Below are 6000 nucleotides of genomic sequence, written 5' to 3'. Positions count from 1 at the left end.
TCAATTAGCCAGATGGATTTTGATCAAGAGACATTGACTGTGTAAGAGCCAGCATTCCACCACCACCACGCACGCCCCCCACCCCCCCCACCCCCACTCCCCCACCCCCTACATTGAGGGTGTCTGGTAAGCTTGGGGGCAGTCCATAAACCTCGCAGGAGAGACTGTTCCAAATAAGGAGCTAGTCACATGACTAACCTGCTGGGCAACATGGGGCTGTTTGAATTGGACCACACTGGAAGGAAGAGACTGCAATTTGAAGACAAGAGAGAAGTAAGGTCTCTCCCTCTCTTTCTCTCTTTCTCACGCAAAGTTCCAGGGACCCACAGAAGTAACTTAAGCCTCAAGACAGAAGACCAGTGAAACACGTTTAAAAGTGTGCACTGGGCCCCAATGAGAACTACAAGACTTAACTTCAATCAAAAACGTTACATCAAACCTAAAGCCAGTAACTGAAATCCAGCTATTACTTCAAACCTTTCCCCTTTTTCTCCTCCTCTGTCTCTATTTGCGCGTGTGTTTATTGCGTATGCATGCTAGCGTGGTCACATTGTGTATTTTTAGCAATTTTAACAGAATTAGTTTTAAAGTTAATAAACTTACACCTTTCTTGTTTAAATCTGAGAAAACCTGTCTGACTGATTTCTTTGCCATTACAGATAGAGAGCAGTGAGCAAGGACTCACTGAGAGGGAAGCTAAAACACGATGCTTTTAAAGTTAAACCCCGGTACGGCCAATCCAGGAAAAGGCTGATAGGGGAGCCCTAGACCCCTGCCTCACCTGGTCGTAACAAAACATACTTCTCAAAGGATTCGAGAACAGTTAAGTCAGAAGTTTTGTTTGAGAGAAGTATCTGTGAAGTAAACAACCACTACTTTTTATGTCGATTGTTTTCAAAAGGTTTGGGGACAGATAAATCATGAGGTTATGTACCTTTTCATGTAGGCATACTAAGGTTTATAAAGGAGCATGCTTTTCAAGAGTTATTTGAAGAGCTCAAAGATACAGAAACCAAAAAGATTCTCTCTCTCCCTCTTTCTATAGAGAGAGAGAGATGTAGGTATGTTACATATATATAGTTAGGCCACTCACCTGTGCTGTGTATGAATAAAGTCTGTTCCGAATACTTCATCAAGTGTCTCATATTTACTTAAAGCATGCCGTTTTGAACAATAGAAGGAAGGAGGTTGACTAACAGTTGATCTTTAACAGGTAGGGAGAAGCAGCATAGACCTTGATGACAAAAAATCCGTAAGCTACTCTCATTTGCTATTCGAAGTGAGAGTGGAATTGACACAGAGATGCAATTAAGGAAGATGCCAGTAGCAGAAAGGAGTCTGAAATTATCTTTGCGCTCAAGTATGATTCCACAGCTGTGGATTGTTTGAGCAATGAAGAGTGAGGCCTGGTGAGATCTGCTAATGGATAATTAAGCCAGTTGTGTACCAGAACCCACTGGAAACAATATTTGCCCAAAGGGGACATCAACAGAACTCTGTACTTATTTTGCTCACTCTTGTGATATTCAGTTGGGACTATCAGCTGGGTAAATACACTGTCAACTCTATTCCAGTTTCTTAAAGAAAGAAAGGCTGGGGTAATATCTACTATCCAAATTATTGGCCTGTCTTCTTCAAAATATTGGAATAATGCAGCTCACCTATTGGGAGATATTCTTACTTTTGCTTTGTATTTTCAAGTTCACATAGACTTGACATCTTTGGGTTTCTGCTCCCTTCATTACACACTTCTGTTCATTAATCTCTGTTTATTTCTTAATACATAGGAGGTAGTGTAGTACTTCAAGGAGGGAGATCAAAAAGTGTAATTTGCACAGAAATTACTCTTTCACCCCCACCTTGAATTCCCCTTTAAAGACCTGTAAAGAAAGATTTGCATTTATATTGTGTCTTTCACATCTTCAGAAAGTCTCAAAGTGCTTTGTAATCAATGAAATATTTTTGAAGTATAGACACTGTTGTTTTGTCAGCAACTGCAGTGGCTAGTTTGTGCATTATTGTTTTAGAATTGTAGAACTACCCTGATTACACCATCCTCTCAGTCATGCTATAGTGTCATTCTACAGTGATATGGGAATAGCTCTTGACATTCTTCATTCAACCATATTCTAACACAATGCCCAATAGAAATAGTTGGCTAGCCACAAGCGAGGCTACGTGACACCGTTTCAGCCTTACACATAACACATATAAATGTTCTTCACGGAGATATTTACATAACAAACTTCACTTTTATATTAATTCTGGTGATGTGGGCAAGACTGGCACTTATTGCTCATACCCAGATGCCCTGAAAAAGTGGTGGGCCTTCTTCTTAAACCACTGTTATCACAGTTTGACACCACTGAGTGATTTTGCTAGGCCACTTTGAATGACAGTTTAAAGTCCACCATCTTGGTCTGAGTGGGAGTCACATATCGGCCAGACTGAGTAAGAGAACGTTTCCTTCCCTGATGGATATTAGTGAACCAGTTGTATTTTTGACAATCTGACAACTTCATAGTTACTTTTACTGACTCTAGCTTTTTATTTTCAGATTTCTTTTAAACCAAATTCCAATTCTCAAACAGTCATGGTGGGATTTGAACGGAATAGCAGCAACATTTTTAGGAACCCGACTCAGAATCGCACGTGCCAGGCAGTTGTTCTTTACCAGAGCAAACCAATTGTCATCTCACCTTCGGTCTCTCTGACCAATTAGGGAGGGTGGCTGGGATGACGCATCTATCCTGTCAAAGGAAGGATTTTTAATTAAAAATGGACCACAGCACGGATAAGAACAGCTCACCTGCACTTGGATCTTTGAGGCTGTGGCAAACACAGGAATGGAGAGGAGACCTAGGAAGATTGCTCCCCCAGATCTCTCACTCTTGCCTGGAGGTCCTGCTGTGGGATTTGAGGGGCTGCAGTGAGGTGAGCTCTCCCAAGGACAGGATGAAGAGGACAACCTGCCCAACCAAGCAGGTGTGGAGAGAAATGGCCGAGGAAGTCAGCAGAAGAAGTGTGCTCCCTCCAACCTGGAGTCAGTGTACCAAGTGGATCCAGGACCTCAGGTGGGCATGACAGGTGAGTGGCATGACACTTTCAGATGCCAAGTCCCACACTCTGACTTGCCCAGCATTCTCTTGCACAGCACACCTCAGGGCAACATACCTTGCAGCTCCATTCGTTCATCTCTCTCCAGGCACCTCACATACCCATTCGAGCAATCAACAATCACATTCACCCTCAGACTATTGCCCTCTCACCGCCATGCCTCACAGCCACCCCCCACAAATGGTGTCCTTCACTCCTATCCATAGAAGCCATTATGACCATTCACACCTCTCTGCTTTCTCTCCATGCAGAAGAGAACACACATCTTGGCGAGAGGCAGAGATTCAGTGGGGAGCAGTGGGGGGAGAGGGGGTGGTGTTGCTCTCCAGTGACAGGCACCTTGTCAGCCATTGGCAATACATGCCCATCTGTTCCACCTGTAAGGAGGTTTTGTTCTAGGAGGCTGCAGATATCAGCAGCAACCTGCCATGAAAGCCTAAGCCTCCTGAGGCACCGGTGCTCAGATATGTCGAGAAAGCTGATCCTCTGCCTATATACCCTGTGTTGGAGTCTCACTTCCTTCCAGCTGGTTCTCGGTGTTCATCCCATTTGTCTAGCGGAGGGGCATGTGGCTGAGGAGAAGGCAGCTGGTGTTGCTGCTGGTATTGCTGCTGCTGGAGCAGTTGACAGTGGTGTGGCCTCTGTTCTTGATCCTTAGTAGAGGTGGAAGGTGGAGATGCAGAAGCTGCTCCTATGCCGTGTTGAAGAGATATGCAGCTGAAGTGACTTCCAAGAAGTTGACAAATCACTTGTCAAATAGTGAAAGCAATGACGGAGAATAGAAATGCTTTAAACAGCAAACTCTCACCTGCCATGGCTGGAGCTCTTCAGTTTCACTGGTCAAAGCTTTCCAGCTTGTCAGTTTCACTGAAGAAGCTCTTCCTGCTGTTCATTCACCTCGGTGTCGCTGGCGAGATACAAATGATTGGGAAATGGGTTCCATTGCTGGGACATCAAAGCTAATGCAGCTCATAATTAGCTTCCTAGCAACCTCAACAACTTTTAACTACCTACTTGACAAATCCAAGTGTGTTGTCCTCTCACCTTCAATGCTGCCCTGAGGAAAACCAGAAGAGGGGAGATCACATTGGGATCCTGATCCAATATCAATTTCCGTGACTTTTCTACCCCGCTCGCCCACAAACCTGCCTCCAATGGCCTGGGAAAATTCTGCCCACATTCTCTGGATTATTAGTCTAGTCCTCTGGATTACTAGTTAAGTAATGAACCACTAGACTACTGTACCCAAAGCTACCACCATTCAGTTCCAGGAATTTTTCCTTCATGTGTAGTGACCTGATCAATGGCTAAACAAGTTCCATTGTCGGAGGTAAAATTGGCAGCACAGTCAGACAGCCAAATATCTGAAACTTTCTTTGGGGAATTGGATAATCTGAAGGAAATCTTCAGTAAGTCTTCTCTGATCAAGGCTCAGCAAGCCAATCCAGAGTTAAATAAAGTGGCAGAATCGACTCCAACTGAAGCTGAGGAAAAGGGAGTTCCGGAAGGCTACTATATTAAAAATGGGAATCTGATGAGGAAGTGGAGAACTCCTCACAGACCAGCAGATGAAGAATGGAATGTACTTCACTAGATAGTGGTACTGCCAAGTATCGCCAGGAAATATTAAGGAGAGCCCATGAAATTCCTATAGCGGGACATATGGGGATCTGGAAGACCCAATCACTTATAGGTCCATATATTTACTGGCCAGGTCTTTACCAGGACGTGGTGCAGTTTTGAAAATGTGCCCTATGTGCCAGATTGTGGGAAAACTGCAACCTGCCATAAAACCGGCACCTCTAATTCCCATACCAGTTTTGGGGAACCATTTAGTAGAGCGTTGTTAGACTGTGTGGGACCTTTATCGAAAACAAAAGTCGAATATCAATATATACTCACTATTAAGGATATGGCTATTCGGTTCCCAGAGGCCATTCCCTTGTGAACAATTTTTGCAAAGGTAGTGGTACAAATGTTAACCCAGTTCTTCACTTGATATGGATTACTGATTGAGATTCAGATCAAGGTTCCAATTTTATGTCTAAAATTATTCAGGAAGTTATGGGTAATCTGGGTAGAACACAGTTAAAGTCTTCAGCATACCACCCAGAGACACAAGGGGCTTTAGAACGGTACCATCATGCTCATGAAACCATTGTCCCACATGAGCAAGAGGGTAACTAGAGAAAGGATTGGCCTACTCAAGGACAAAGGAAGAAAGTTATGCGTGGAGTCAGAGAAAATGGGTGAGATTCTAAACGAGTACTTTGCATCGGTATTCACCGAGGAGAGGGACATGACGGATGTTGAGGTTAGGGACAGATGTTTGATTACTCTAGGTCAAGTCGGCATAAGGAGGGAGGAAGTGTTGGGTATTCTAAAAGGCATTAAGGTGGACAAGTCCCCAGGTCCGGATGGGATCTATCCCAGGTTACTGAGGGAAGCGAGAGAGGAAATAGCTGGGGCCTTAACAGATATCTTTGCAACATCCTTAAACACGGGTGAGGTCCCAGAGGACTGGAGAATTGCTAATGTTGTCCCCTTGCATAAGAAGGGTAGCAGGGAAAATCCAGGTAATTATAGATCGGTGAGCCTGACGTCAGTGGTAGGGAAGCTGCTGGAGAAGATACTGAGGGATAGGATCTATTCCCATCTGGAAGAAAATGGGCTTATCAGTGATAGGCAACATGGTTTTGTGCAGGGAAGGTCATGTCTTACCAACTTAATAGAATTCTTTGAGGAAGTGACAAAGTTGATTGATGAGGGAAGGGCTGTAGATGTCATATACATGGACTTCAGTAAGGCGTTTGATAAGGTTCCCCATGGTAGGCTGATGGAGAAAGTGAAGGCGCATGGGGTCCAAGGTGTACTAGCTAGATG

Source organism: Heterodontus francisci, chromosome 3 (genome assembly GCF_036365525.1).
Source record: "Heterodontus francisci isolate sHetFra1 chromosome 3, sHetFra1.hap1, whole genome shotgun sequence".
Lineage (NCBI taxonomy): Eukaryota > Metazoa > Chordata > Chondrichthyes > Heterodontiformes > Heterodontidae > Heterodontus > Heterodontus francisci.
Note: the sequence above shows the minus strand (reverse complement) of the source record.